This window comes from Saccostrea cucullata, unplaced genomic scaffold (genome assembly GCF_032062105.1).
Source record: "Saccostrea cucullata isolate Sc308-1 unplaced genomic scaffold, CSIRO_AGI_Scuc_v1 ctg3168, whole genome shotgun sequence".
In the NCBI taxonomy this organism is placed as follows: Eukaryota; Metazoa; Mollusca; class Bivalvia; order Ostreida; family Ostreidae; genus Saccostrea; species Saccostrea cuccullata.
The window spans coordinates 37,357-51,955 of NW_026933507.1; the positions used below are offsets into that span (position 1 = coordinate 37,357).

The following is a 14,599-nucleotide window of genomic DNA, read 5'->3' on the forward strand; positions in this document are numbered from 1 at the left end:
AATATAATCATATCACTCGTTTTGTACAAGACATTTGGCGATTTCTTTTTAATACCATCTTTTAAATTATACAGATATTTCTCAATGAAGCAAGGTTTTCTGAAAAATATTCCTGGAAAAACATCGTGAGCCAATCAATGCATTACTATCAACTCTTATCCTGGACAACCAGACAGGAAATGGAGTGACTTTGTGATGTTTCAAGATTAACATCCCTGCAACATCCCTGTAAGAATACATGAATTCGAGTTTTCTTTTGAAGAAATGAAACTGATAAAAATTTGTCGCAAAATTATGGACCACAGTGTGAACAGACCCCCCCCCCTGATATAAAATCTTTCTTCATAAATGAATTACTAAATTGTTTATACATGTCCTTATTCATCATGTGTGCAATAGGTAAAAATCGTAAAAATCCCAAATCAATCGCTCCACAAAAATACCTCTCTCTTATGATGTATAGTTGTTAATTTGGACTTTTGTTCAAAACTTAAATTTAGCAACTGCATGTATAAAGCAATACGCACTGATCATGATAAAGTGTTAATTTCTTGTTCAGTTCGGACTTTAAATTATAAAAATAAACTTCTTAAAGTTTGACATAGCCACATTTATAGCGAAATAACATCATGCCATGCCATAATCTAAATTTCTCTAAGAGATCTGAATCTTTTTTGTCTCGCAAGGGGGCCAGGAGAACGCTGAATGAAAAAATAATCCTTATTTCTCGGACATGCTGCCACCCCGCAAGGCATAAAAACCGCCACCCCGATCGTCGCATAGAGTTTGAAGCCTAAATTGGCTTAATTAGTAACATATATTGACTTTTAAAGTAGGACTGAAGTTAAATTCTATCGTACAACTTTATTACTGTTGATGATGTGAGGAAAAAAACCCTTTGAGGTCAATTTTGAAACAGAATATCATGTCAGAAGTTGAAAACGTTGATACCCCGAAAAGTGAGGAGGAGTGTTTGAGAGCACTCTCAAAGGCTGCTTTAAACAATCAGCGGTACGTTGATATTTGTTCTCTTCCGTAGCATACAATTTTCTTAACTAAGACGTCTGAACATATGAAAAAAATTCAGGTAAACACACCTTGATGGTGTTTTTCTCGCTTCGGTGCCGCCACCCCGAGTCACGCCCCACCGCCACCCCGAATGCGCCGTTCTATCCGGTGCTTAAGGTCTTCAATCCTTAATAGGAAGAAATTCAATGAAATTGAAGACATAACAGATATGTAGGCATTGAATACTCAGTTTATTTAGACATACTTCGCATTTATTACTATAAGTGTGTTTAGTGGGATGTGTCCTAATTCATGACCTTGAATTTTGTTAAGAGTTATCTCCCCTTTTTTAATTAATAAAAAAAATCAATTTAAAAAATTTAGCTGGTAAAAAATTGTTTTCAATTATCATTCTTTTTATAATATTTCAATGCATCTTCCACCACAGGATTTATTGATATTCAAATTATTTGAATTTTCATTTTGAAAAAACGCTTTTCCCAATATACTTCAATGCAATCTTTGTTAATTAACTACTGCTTAATTAATGAACTTTTTGAAAATTTCTCGTGGGCAATCCTTTTCCAATATAAAATGCTTTAATATAATATCACAGTATTGTGTACTTGACTGACATTTAAGGGTAGAGAATTTAGTACCATTAGGGATTGAAATCCTTAAAAATCCCTCTGAAGTATCATATAATAATTTGTACACAGTTTATTTAGATAAAAGAGTTCCTATAAATGCAATTAATGATTGGATTGATCGTTTAAGGTGGAATATCCCTCTGATAAGACAGAAAACTCTTCTGATAAGAGAGATAACTTTCTTCAGACATTTGGTCATGAAATTCAGTGAAATGTGATGTCAGAGTTTACAAGATTCCTTCTTGGGAACCATTATATAGTCAACTCAATAAAGCTTATTATATGGTAAAAATGTTGATTTATAGATTCTATTGCTAGTATGTACATTATTTATTTATAATAATTTACTTAAAACATTTATATTCAGTTCCTTTAAGCAGTGTAAATTGAGAAATCTCTATCTCTTAAAGTATAATTCTTTTAATTGTACAGAAATTTCAGATGCAGTTTTGTTTGTAAACATTTAATTAATATTTCGTTTCATTAAAGAATATTTTCAAGGGCGATAATGGAACGATAACTCTTGTTTATGGATGCGTGTTATTTTACATGCACAGAAAACAATTTGTTATTGTGATTTAAAAAGCAGCACTTCAGTATGTTTTCTAATGGGAATTAGATTGGTATCAGGCGCGGATCCAGAATTTTTTTCCAGGGGGGGTCCACCCCAGTCCCAAAAAAATTTTCACCCCCCCCCTAAACTCGCCCAAACTTCAAAAACCTATTTCGTAGGGGGGGGGGGGGGTAGTGAATGACTTTTAATACTTCAAACCTTTGACTTTTCATACCACTTTCATACAAATTCGCGTTCACCAGTTGGGGTCTGCGTTTTCCGAGGTGGGTCCAAGTTAACTTTTTTCTCGCTTCTGTATAAAAATTTAATGACCTTGCAAATTCCAGGGGGGGGGGGGGTCCTGACCCCCCCGACCTCCCCTCTAGATCCGCGCATGAGATAGGTATGAGAGTAAATATTATTTTTATATATACCTCATATTTTTAATTTAATTGTGAGATAAAAAATAATTAATCTTTCTATTTACCATATCAAATTTGACATCATGATTTGACATATTATTCATTTCTGAAAAAGTAAGCTACGCTTCATACTTCAAACTATTTTCCATTTGAATTTAATGCTATAGTTGTTGCTGAAAATCAATGTCTGGATTTTTAAAAAATAAGTCGTGAAATTTGGAGCAGAGGGATATTGCCCCTTAAGTGAAGAAAGGCAGATGGTTTAAAATAATACTTGTCATCTTGCCCAGTGAAAGCAAGTTTGAAAAGATGTGTGTTTTTAATTAAGCAATTTGCTATCAAAGACCTCCAATTTACACTTTGAAAAATAGTTTAATATTTGAACAATAATATAATTATTAAATACCTAAGATATCGTTTACTTTAGATTTTAAACATATTAGATATGATAAAAAGGAGGCACCCATTCTCTATCCACCGTGAATAAAGGTCTCTCCCGAGACAGAAGATTTGTGTTTTAATGGTCGCCATGCTTATTTTTGGAAAGGATATTCTTATCCACTCATTCTGTTGCCGAGATTTGACCATTTCTGACATATGAACTGTTCTTGTTATAAAAATTAACTCACATAGAAAAATATATAAAACTCAGAAAAATCTTTCAACTTTTGTGACAGAATGCTACGGAGGGGGTCACGTGACCGCCAGTATCACGTGATTCGCGCATGCTCAGAACGGTGGTTGATGTGCATTAAAAATGGAGAGGATTAATTTAAAATATAATCAACATTGAAACAAATATTGTTTCTGTTATGGAAGTTATTCAATTAGTTCGCGAACATTTTGATCACCCCTCGTGCTTCCTGAATTTATGGCAAGCAACATGTTCACAAAAAGGACACTCCCCCCCCCCCCCCTTACAGTTGTGATAACTCTCAGACACAAACATGAGTGAGGCATAATATTTTAATTTTCCTTTGACAAAAATTATTTCAAGGTTTTGGTAGACATCATGCAATTCCTTCTTAAGCTTCACCACCTCCGCCATTCCTCTTTTTCTCTCCTCTGATTGTTCAGTTTTATTCTTCAGAAGTTCTTTGTTGGTTTCTTGAAGAACAGTTATACCTTCTTCAGCTTTTTGAATATTTTTTTCAAGCTCGTCAATGTGCTTGATTTTTTCGCGAATATCTCTTTTATGGTTTTTCTGAATTTCTGCTATTTCATCCTCCTTATTTTGAAATGATTCTTTCAATTCTTTAATTTATTGGTTTGCCTCATGACGAATTTGTTCATTTTCTTCTAGAAATTTTTGAGCATCTAATCGTATTTTAGTACGTAGCGCAAATATGATGTCCTCCATTTTTCGGTTTTCAGTTGTTTTCCCCACGTCATCTTCTGAATCACTAGAAAGAGGCGTGGCCGACCACGAAGATAAAGAGTAACCCCCAGGATAACCCTTTCCTTTGAGCTCCATATCTAAACCCTGCAACTTTTACAAAAAAAATATACAATTATTTTTTGTGTTAACTATAGACATTTGCACATAACTTAAATGAGAAACGCGCAATACTCCAATACACTTTATTAAGGGGGTTCAATTTGATCCTATACAGTTGAAGGCATATTCATTTCCTTCTAATTTTATTAGCATATATTTTGACAAATTAAACAAAAAGTGTTGACAGTGAATACTATGTTGAAGCAAAAAAATATACCAACAAGAAAATAAAAAACAACACAAATTATTTTTTTTTAATTTTACCCTTCTCCCTTCTCTCAAAAATTGCATATCTATGAAAGTCATTCTCAATCAATCTACGGTAATAGTAATTAGAAATTAGCAAAACTCAAACTATTTTATTGTGAAAAAAGAGCGGATTATGACAGTTTTTTTTTTAAAAATAATTTTGTTATTTAAGTTTGTTAATATGAATTAAATTTGACGTTTGTTAAGGTATTTTAAAAATTAAAAAGAAGAATTTTAGAAAACTTAACATACTTCTTTTTTCCCTTTAACAGCTGTCTGAGACCGTGATGCCGACATCGTGTTTGTAGGACTGACATTAGACCACTGCGATGCAAATCAACATTGTTAATTTTTAAAATCAAACTGAAATTTGAAGAACATGCGCGGATCTAGAGGGGGGGTCGGGGGGGTCAGGACCCCCCCTCCCCACGAATTTGCAAGGTCATTAAATTTTTATACAGAAGCGAGAAAAAAGTTAACTTGGACCCACCTCGGAAAACGCAGACCCCAACTGGTGAACGCGAATTTGTATGAAAGTGGTATGAAAAGTCAAAGGTTTGAAGGTTTGATGTATTAAAAGTCATTCACTACCCTCCACCCCCCCCCCCCCCCCCACGAAATAGGTTTTTGAAGTTTGGGCGAGTTTGGGGGGGGGTTGAAAATTTTTTTGGGACTGGGGTTAATTTGGAAAAAAATTCTGGATCCGCGCCTGAAGAATCACGTGCTTCTAGCATAGCAACAACGAAACAAAGTTTATTGAAACAGGAAGTAAATTGAAGCTCGGCTCTGTGTGTCTCTGGGAATAATAAATGTTAAAGAAAGTCTTATTTATAAAGAAGAAAAGCAAAATCAAAATATCAAGTCTCAGATATTATAACTCTACTATGTCACCAAAATAAAAAAAGCGCGAGTGGATATAAAAAAAATACCAATGATAAAAAGGAAAAATTCTACGACAAAGTTATGCCTCAGAATTGAGGCAATTGCAATTTATATAAGAATATTGGAAGGAAGAAATATTAACAATCAGTTGTAGAAGACTTAAAAACTTATGGAAGTTTCTTTCTTAAAACAGTATTAACCACAAATAGTTACAATTTTCCTTTTCAGTCTTACTTTAACCTAAATTGATTTTGTTTTCCTTTTGGTCCGGGATTGCTGATCAGTTGCTTTGTCCCTCGTCATGTTGTAACTTTCTGGTTTTCCAGTCTTTTCATTATCTTTTGAGGTGAGGGGGTTTCTTGATGGCTTATTTTTCATCTGCCTTCATTATCGTCCTTCCATCTTTATCAACATTTTCACATATGATGAAGCATTGAAAAATTTACAGACCTCATTCTCACTATAAATTGCTTTACCAAACTCATTTCCCATTGAATCCACATTTTGTCGCATGTTCACGCGAAACATGCAGATAACAAACAGTTATAAAGCTCAGAAAGTCATTAACACGGACCTCTAAAACATGAGAGGTGGGATCAAGTATCATGGAGGAGTAAGCATCACCTGGTCACCCTTCGTATGTTCCTTAACATTATAAGACAGAATGAAGAATTCCGGGATAGTCCAGCTTGAACTAATGATAGAACCATATATCTTGCGAAATGATAAATTGATGAGATTGTTAATGCCCTATTTTAGTAACTTTTTTTCAGTAGAGACATTGTTCGAATAAACCGGGAGACATAACCCCCATATGTAATGAAAAAGGTATTTTGCTTTAAAAGTAGACGATGTTGAAATAAAAAGATGAAGTCATCACGTTTATCATAACGCTTTGGTAATAGATTTTCATAACGTCTTTCTCTATCAAAATATCTGAAAATGTTTCAGGCTCGGTGCTATCTTTTTTTGAAAGGAATATATCGACTTGATATATATATTCGGAAGTACGATTTTATAATTCATAATGCTTCGCTGATATACCTAAATATCAGAATGATTTATATATTTTTATCCCAATTTTATCTGTTTACTATGAATACAGAATTAGCTATGCAAATAATGGGGTGCAGTTGGTACCTGTGGGTATTCCGACAGTCTGTCCGAGGATCTGAATTCCAAGAACTATATAGAATTTGTCAATGACTCCAAGCATCTTCTTATATCTACATCGTTGTTATTTTGAAAATGACAAATGACTAGGTAAGTTATTATACGAGGGTCATTCAAAAAGTTTTATCCTACCGAGTCCTCCATAAAAAATTCAATGTATATCACTTGAACAGCTGTTCAACTTCAAAAACACTTATGGTTCAATGCAGAAAAAGAATTGCTCGAGTTTTTGAAGATTTATCAAGTTTTGAAAATACACTACACGTGAGACTCTATTGTTTTATCGTGGAAAAAGAAAGTAAGTACAACAGCAGACATAAGTACATAAAAACTGTCTTAAATTTAAAAACTTATGAAAGAAGTTCATAATATTTATGGAGACAAACATCCGTCATATAGACAAATAGAACCGTTTCCAGGCGGTTGAAGAAATTTAAGGATGGAAGAGAAAGTGTTAAGATGATGTACGATCTGGAAGACCATAAACGGTAAAAATACTAAAACTTTGTTCAGAATCAAAGCTTTTAGTAGAAAGAGTTGTAAGATATACTATTAAGGACTTAGTCGAATGGTAGGGATATCAATGAACCATATGGAGATAACGAGCAGTATTCAAGATCAAGAGTTCATAAACGAATACAAAATAGGAGCAACGCAAACACTGACCTCCAAAACTTCAGAGGTTGGATCATTTGCCAAGGAGGAGTGAGCATTCCCTGCCGACCGGTCACATTTGCCGTGTGCCCCTTGTGACTTGTCATTATCGGGAATATTAAAGAGAAATCCGTTGTCAAGTCAGTGTAAAATAATGGACTGACAATTAGTATGAAAATCGTCAGTCAGCATTTGAATCAATGATAAATTGTACATGTAACACATATTCATTATATATTCAATAGATTACGCTCCTACCAGAACCCTCTGTCTCTGAGGCCAAACAACTGATTGCCTGGTCATGATGAACAAAAATTCCTCTTCAATTTTTCTTTTAAATTTCATGGCCTCTGAGTTAGGTTTTTGCAGAAATTTGTAGCTCATATTGTGAATTTATTTTCATTTACTCGGGTAAAATTATCACAATCGCATCTTGTCATTATAATACAAATATAAAAATAACAAATAATATATATACAGCATTCTGTTTCGACGGTTTTACGGAGTCTTTGCCGCATGGAGGTGCTGTCGTCGATCGCCATCTAGGTAGTGGTTAGCTGCAGATCTGTAGCTCTCCGAAAAAATATATATTGATAGACCGGAGAGCTACAGAGCCACCCATTGAAAAAACTGTATATTTATTGCGCACAAAAAAATGCGCTCGGTTCTCGATTTATTTCTCCATGTTTTTAAAACTGTAATCTCAAAATATTACTAACCGTGTGTTCCTAACATATTCTTTGACTCTTTCCACAACAAAACATTCCTCATAATTGTTGGTAATAGTCCTCCTGGCCCTGACATCGCAATCATCGAACATGTTGCTTATTTATACTTCCATTTTGGTTTCAAAGATAATTCGGTCCAATATGCTTCGTTCAAATGTCAACTACGAGAGAACTTGATAGAGGAGAGAAAAATTTCTTCAATTCTTCCATTTTTTGCAATTGAGGTAAGAATTTGGAAAATTTGTAGCTCATATTGCGCACTTTTTTGAGCGCAATAAATATACAGTTTTTTCAATGGGTGGCACTGTAGCTCTCCGGTCTATCAATATTTTTTTTTCGGAGAGCTACAGATCTGCAGCTAGGTAGTGGTAGTTTCGTTCAGCGTCACAAGAGTGATACTATGTTGTATGGAATAGAATGATGGCAGACAATAAGGATGTCCTTGTGTTCGTTTGTTCGGCGTGCTAACATACGACTGCCAGAGAAAAAAGAGCCTACTAACTACAGTCCATATTTTTTAGAGCACTAGAGTGCATTGCCAAAGAAAAAAAAATTATAATGCTCTTTTCATTGATGCAAGGGATTTTGAAAGGGGACAATTTAATATTCTTTTAAACATTCGATAAAGGTAAATATATGTTCTGCAAACTGATACATGTAAATAACAATATTGGATATTACACAAGCATCGTAAACAAATTAGAAGACTACAAGTATAATGTTTGAAGTCTCACAACCAAAAGGGTTTTGATCCTTAATTAATTTTAGCATCAGTACATAAATCCTATTAAAATTGAAAAAAAATCTATCAGAGTCTTTGAGTTCCAGTCGTAAAAGGTCTGCTTCCTATATATGTTAATACTCCCAAATTTCTTGAGAAATCACTTGCGTTGACGACCCGCGAAAATAATGCCGTGTTCTCTCTCGATTTCTTTTTCCTATAAAAGATAGCATAGTTATATACACATTAATAAGTTTTTTTCTTTTAAAAATCTGTTATAAAATCCACGTCAAAGATCGAACTGTTTTCATGCATAAATTTCTTTTAAAAAAATTGACGAGTAAGGATCCAAGGTAAGTACTAAGTATATTATGAAACAAACACAAACAAGAGGTCCATGGGCCTTATAGGTCACCTGAGCATTATGCATCAACTTTCCAGTTATTGAATTTGATTCATGCTTTAAGCCAGATGCTATGGCATTCACAGTTTTGAAAGAGACACCATTGTTCATCGTAACAATACACTTAGCAGTTGCTTAGCTTGGTTACTTAATACCTGCAGGGCAGGGGAACAAAAAATGAATTTCAACTGATCAGTAATATTCAGCAATAATCAGTAGTGCCCTTACCACACATGAACCCCTGACCCTTAGGCCTAGATCCACACACTGCACAATTTTTGAAAAGGCATCCTTGCTTTTCAAAAATATTTGATTAATACCAAGGAGCAGATTTCAAACAATTCATTCATTTTCAGTATATAAGTACAGACCCCCCCCCCATGGTACCCCTGACCCTGAAGCCTTGAAATTCACAATTCTGCAAGATTAGGGCCCTTGCTCATCATAACAATATAGGTAGTTCATCTGCCTCATACCCAGAGACAGAGAAGAAAGTTTTCAAAGATTTAATGTATTTTCACTATATAATCAATAGAGCCCCGCCCTAACACCTGAACCCCTGACCCTGAGGCCATAAAATTCACAATTTATGGAAGATGCATTCTTGCTCATCATAACTATGTACTTAGGTAGTTTATTTAATACCTAGGAGCAGAGAAGAAGATTTTCAAAGAATTCATGTATTTTCACTATATAATCTATAGAGCCCCGCCTTAACACCAGAACCCCTGACCCTGGGGCCATAAAATTCACAAATTTGGTAAAAGCACTCTTGCTCATCATAAATATGCACTTAGATTATTTAATACCTAGGAGCAGAGAAGAAGATTTTCAAAGAATTCATGTATTTTCACTATATAATCTATAGAGCACCACCCTAACACCAGAACCCCTGACCCTGGGGCCTTAAAATTCACAATTTTGGTAAAAGCAGCACTCTTGCTCATCATAAATATGCACTTAGTTTATATAATACCTAGGAGCAGAGAAGAAGATTTTCAAAGAATTCATGTATTTTCACTATATAATCAATAGAGCCCCACCCTAACACCAGAACCCCTGACCCTGGGGCCATAAAATTCAAAATTTTGGTAGAGCCACTCTTGCTTATTATAACTATATACTTAGTTAGTTTATTTAATATGCAGGAGCAGAGAAGAAGATTTTGAAAGAATTCATGTATTTTCACTAAATACTTATTTTAGCCCCACCCTAGCACTAGAATCCCAGAACCTAGGGCCATGAATTTCACAATTTTGGTAGAGGACTCAATGCTGATTACAATCATGCAAACAATTTGACTGCTTGATGTTCAGGAGTAAAGAAGAAGATTTTTTTATTGCATTAATTTTAGTGGTTTTGGTCCCACCCCTCATGCCCCAGGTGACCTAAAAATTAAAAAACCTCGATCATAATAATTGCTTTGTAGTGCTGAAATAAGCACACTTCTCATTATTTGTTTGTTTGTTGTTTTTTTTTTATTAAGCTAAGTGTGTAGATTTAAAAAAAAATTCTCAATACTTTCGATAACAGGATCCAACCTCCTCAACATTAGAGGAAAAAAAATTCATGCGTGTCTGACTTGTGTACTTGATAATTATTAAGTGTTTAAAATTATTAAGTGATTAAAGATAAAATACTCTTGTAAAAGTAATATCAAATATTCTTTTTATGCTAAATTAGAAAGCAATCCCCATCAAAAGTGTAAAATAAAGAACATTCTTTTTCTATTACTAATCAATGTTTGCACTGACACGAAGTACCTTTTGCTCCTGTACAGGGTCGTTTTTTCTTTGTAGAATTTTCCCCCACAATCTCCACTGATAGGCCACCGTTTTTTGTGGTTAATTTCTCAAGTGGAATTCTTCCTTCTATCTTTGCAGTTATCGCTTTCACTTTCAATTCCTTGAAAAGCCAAAGTCTTCGATTGTCAAGTGTGTACACTTTTCAACAATATTACAGACTCCAATTTGAGGTATTTTATATATTTCACTAGGATCTCTCTGACATTTTTGTAGAGATGTGAAAATACTAGTCCCGTCTTGAAAACATCTGTAAATTGTAACTTGGGAGTAGAAAATCTCATCAATAGATAGCCTTATTTCATTTGATCACAGGCACCAAAGGTATGGATAATACCCCCCCCCCCCCCCGACTTTTTTAATAAAAAAAAATGTGAGTGTATAATACCTCGAAAATATAAAATTTCCCCGTCAAACACATCTACATGTATATGTCGTTATATGCAAGCAGATTGTACTTTTTCTCACGTTTAAAGAATGGCCTTATTTGGTATAATAAAAATACACAAGGTAAGAAACAATTTAAAAGTTGTACTGCTTCGAGATAAATTAAAAGGTAATAATTAGTTTACCTACCATAATTTTGCAAGCACTTTGTCTGGGAGATGTTCTTTTACTAGTCTCTTAAACCTTAAACCCGCTATTAGTGTTTGATATGCCGTAATCGAACGAATTATTAATCGGATACATAAAATTTTCTCCATTGGCAGCGTTGGAGGAGGTTTTGGAGCTGCTTTTCTGTTTCGCCTTATCTGATTGGTTAGATATTTAATCTGTAATTATACAATTAACCAATCAGATGAGGCGAAACAGAAAAGCAGCTCCAAAACCTCCTCCAACTTATTACATTCTGTATTTCACTTACTAATTTATACCCAATACTTTTTCAAGTATTTACAGAATATTGGAGATAGATTCAGTGAGGATGTGGTAACATCACCTGCATACGTTGTTTATATATCTCAGTTGATTCGATACGCAAGAGCATGCTCTACGTATGTACAATTTCTAAAACGAGGTAAATTATTGACAAACAAGTTGATAAAACAAGAATATCAGCAGTCTCGTTTAATTAAAGTCATCATTTCGTAAGTTCTTTGGTCGATACAATGACACTGAATTGACGACGGATTTTTCCGTTATTTCCTGATCATGACAAGAAGCACACGGCGGGTGTGACCGGTCGGCAGGGGATGCTCACTCCTCCTTGGCACCTGATCCCACCTCTGATGTTTTAGAGGCCCGTGTTTGCTCTGCTCCTATTTTGTATTGTTTTACGGACCCTTTTTGTCGTGTCTGTCCGTCTCTCTGCCTGTCTGTCGGTTTGTCCGCAAAAAACATTAACCTTGCCGACAACTACTAGTATTGAATTAGTAGAGCTATGACTTTCATATTTCACATGTGTATTCCTTGTAACAAGACCTTTCTTTGGGTACCACTAAATTTGACCTTTTGACCTTGACCTTGGAGTTTGACCAACTTTTCCACAAAAATTCCAAACTTTTACTTTGGCTATAACTTTTGAACGGTAGATACTGGGACTTTCATATTTCACATATGTATTCTTTGTGGCAAGACCTTTAATTGAATACAAACAACTTTGACCTTTTTACCTTGACCTTGGAGATTTCTGTACATATGAAAAAAGTTTAACCTTGGCCACCAATGTAATTCTTGTGTGAAGACCTTTCCTTAGATACCATGAACAGTGACCCTTTGACTTTGGAGTTTGACCTACTTTTAAAAAAACAAACCTTGACTATAACTTTTAAAGGGCTAGGGCTAAGGCTTTCATTATACTTCACATATTTAATCCTTGTGACAAGACCTTTCATTGGATATCAATAACCCTGACCCTTTGACTTTGACCTTGTAGTTTGACCTTGGCCATACCTTTTAAACGGTTAGGGCTAGGGCTTTCATACTTCAAATATATAATACTTGTGGAAAGACCTTTCTGAAGAAAACAACAACTCTGACCCTTTGACCTTGACCCCGGAGTTTGACTTACCTTTCAAAAACTTATCCTTGTCCATAACTTTTTGAACAGGTGGTGCTAGGGTTTTCAAATTTCACAATAGTATTTCCAATCGTATTTCTTGTGAAAAGACCTTACTTTGAGTATTGATATATTTAATTTGCATTTAAGAAAAGTTTAATATTCGCTATGTTGCTATACGGGGGCATCAGTGTTTCACAAACACATCTTGTTTTATATTGTTCACGAACTTTTTGTGTTTCTTTCGCATGCATCTAATTCAGTCTGTAAATCAGAATTTGCTTTCAATAAATCAGCTCCCAACATTTCAATTTTGCTATCACTGATTTCATTAAGGTCTTCCGTTTCAGACCTTCTTATTTTTCTGTTGTTTCTTTTCAACTTTTCTTATTATTGTTTTGACCGATTTTGTACACGCGATTTCTCGTAAATTCGTCGATGGGTTTTCATGAAACTTTTAGCATTGATGACAAATTATATGATCTTCAAACGTTTTTTTTATTTGATGACGTCACTTCCGGTTCGGAGTTTTCGGCGATTTAGTGATTTTTAGAGGGTCATTTTGTCCGGCAGTTTTCTCAGAAAGCGCTTAACACAGAAGCATGAAATTTTCAGTGCTGATAGAGCAACCTTTGGAGATGTGTATTTGATATATCTCAACCACCGGAAGTACGAAGTGCCGACGCTCGCTATTGCCCGAAAATAGTCCTATCGCGAATTTTTAAATTTCTGACACCTTTTCTTCGATAATTTTTTACATAGAAATATTTTGTTAAAACATATAAAATAAAAGAAGTGAAGAATTATATGATCTTTCAAATGATATCTCAAAAAAAAGGGCTGGCCCCTATAATTAATGGCCTAGAGGGGCCGAAAGTTTTTCCCTAATATCTCAAAAAGTATTGAGAATTTGTAACATGTTAAAGAAGCAAAGTTGTTCAAAATGTCAAGCTCAATCTATTGGAGTCGTCAAAATACGTCCAGCGTCGTCACTTCCAGCCAAACCGGAAGTAGTCGAAAAAAGCGTATTTTTGCCGTTCTTTACAAGTTTTGGGGTAACATATGTCTGTGAGAGCATAAAAATAAATTTTCCGTCCGTCGTCTTTACTTCCGGTCAAACCGGAAGTAGCAAAAAGTGGCTTATTTTTTCATTAATTAACATAGCTTTAGAGGATTCAAACCATTTTGGGCGTTATTTCTCATTTTGTTAAAAATGAAAGCTAATTCCGGTCAAACAGGACGGAAGACCTACTCGTTGCTTTGCTCTAGTTTCTTTCTTCATTTGTTCCAGACTTTGGTAGACATCATGCAATTCCCTCTTTAGATCCGCCACCTCCGACTTACCTTTACCCTCTCTCCAGATTGTTCAGTTTTATGTCTTTTAAAAAATTCTTTGTTGGTTTCTTGAAGAACAGATCTACCCCTTTTCGGTTTTTTGAATATTTTTTCAAGCTCATCAATTTGCTTGAGTTTTTCGCGATTTTCTCTTTTATGCTGTATCTGCAGTTCTATTTCATCCTCTCGATCATCTAAAGATTCTTTCATCTCTTTAATTCTTCGGCTTGCCTCATCAGTCATCACGAACTTTGTCATTTTCCTCTTGAAATTAAAGTAAGACTAATATTTAAAACCATTTTGTTTTGCAGCTATGTTAATTGATAAATATGATAGGCCACAGCAAGTCTCTAATTTCTACTTCTCTAGTTTTTCAAATAGATTCTGCTTCTTAAAGGCCGGTATACACGATGAGATTTGTAGTATAATACAAATAATATAATACTTTTGTATCATAATACTTTCTTGTACACACGCTAATACAAATCTTATAAGATTGTAAATAAACTATGTATTCCAACG

At 34.6% G+C, this 14,599-nt stretch overlaps 1 long non-coding RNA gene across 1 annotated transcript; it reads right to left on the reverse strand.

Annotated features, from left to right (window-relative positions):
- Window positions 1–8,626: 8,626 nt before the first annotated feature.
- Window positions 8,627–11,449, reverse strand: LOC134238522 (uncharacterized). Its single transcript, XR_009986038.1, has 3 exons — window positions 11,320–11,449; window positions 10,705–10,846; window positions 8,627–8,755 (listed from the first exon to the last, which is right to left on the reverse strand). It is a non-coding gene; the product is annotated as an uncharacterized LOC134238522 (long non-coding RNA).
- Between the last annotated feature and the right edge of the window lie 3,150 nt (window positions 11,450–14,599).